We start from the raw sequence: 1,178 nt of genomic DNA, 5'->3' as shown, positions 1-1,178 counted from the left end.
CCCTAATCACACATGGCCTCCTGGATTTGGGGAGGGCTAAAGTATACAATCCGGGGAAGGCTAGGAAGAGAAAGCATGGCCCATGCTGAGTAAAGGCTTTCCAGTGTACATACCCTCAGGTCACTCATACACCGCAGTAACCCCTCAGTTATCCTGGTAAGTAAGCTCAATAGATTCATTGGTTCCCCAGTAAAACTTTAATCAAACATTGTCTTGACCCTAGAATTTCGAAAGGGAATAAGCATTGCTTAGCATCCCCAAGAAAAGAAGTCACACAACAAATGAAAAATTTGTTAATGCTATTATGTCTCATAATTATTTTTTTAAAAAAAGAAAATGAGAATGTAAACGATGTTAAAAGAATATGGGAATGGAGATATTTTCCACAATAGACAGAAAAAATGAGAAAGCCTAAGCAAGTGATGAATGTCTGTTTAGGTTTGTTATGATATATAAAGGATGAGACAAAGATAATATACACATAATCTTAAAATTTCTAAGGCCATAGTTTAGTCAACTAGTTTAAGGAACAAAATATAGATCTAGTCAAGATTTATCTGAGAATATTTGGATTTTTACCCAAGCTTTATCTGCATAGCACATGATAATTAAAAGTACCAGAGTGGTGGAACTAACCTTATCAGATGTTCAACAGCCATACTTTGAGGCCTATACTAATCTGGTCAGAGGGACTTAAAGGACAGTTTTTGCCCCTTGCCCTCCAAGGTTGACTAAGTTCCATCTCTCAAAATGTCCCGTAACTATGGTGAGTCACCTGTCCTCTTATTCAAGGAGGACGTGGAGACCCCAGGAGATGGACTTGAACCAGTGTCCAGTCTACAAAGAGGAGGTCAGCTCAGAGGAAACATCTCATTCATGCTTCCAAGTGAAGCCATATATAGTTGAGCAGGACCTTTAATTTATCTTCACATAGATGGAACTGGTAAAAGAAAGGAGCCAGGGGCTCCTCCCAAGCCCATGTGCCCCCTGAGGAACAGATCCTCAAACAACCTTAAGTGCAAAAATAAATGGATTTATTTGGGCCAACTGTATGGTCTTAAACACCCAAAAGGAAAGTATAACCAAAGAGTAAAGTCATCAGTATACTTCTTTAAGAGTTCAAGGGATTACACTTCCCAGACATTAGGCTTAAGTCCATATAAAAAGTTATTTAGACA

The 1,178-nt window shown here is 38.7% G+C and overlaps 1 protein-coding gene across 1 annotated transcript in view; it reads right to left on the bottom strand.

The window, feature by feature from the left end:
* Cuzd1 (CUB and zona pellucida like domains 1) overlaps positions 1–1,178 on the bottom strand; it is a 23,562-nt gene that overhangs the window by 16,599 nt on the left and 5,785 nt on the right. The gene's annotated exons all lie outside the window — the stretch shown is intronic.

This window comes from Nannospalax galili, unplaced genomic scaffold, assembly GCF_000622305.1.
Source record: "Nannospalax galili isolate Female #2095 unplaced genomic scaffold, S.galili_v1.0 scaffold31, whole genome shotgun sequence".
NCBI lineage: Eukaryota > Metazoa > Chordata > Mammalia > Rodentia > Spalacidae > Nannospalax > Nannospalax galili.
This window is presented reverse-complemented; position numbering and strand designations above follow the sequence as displayed.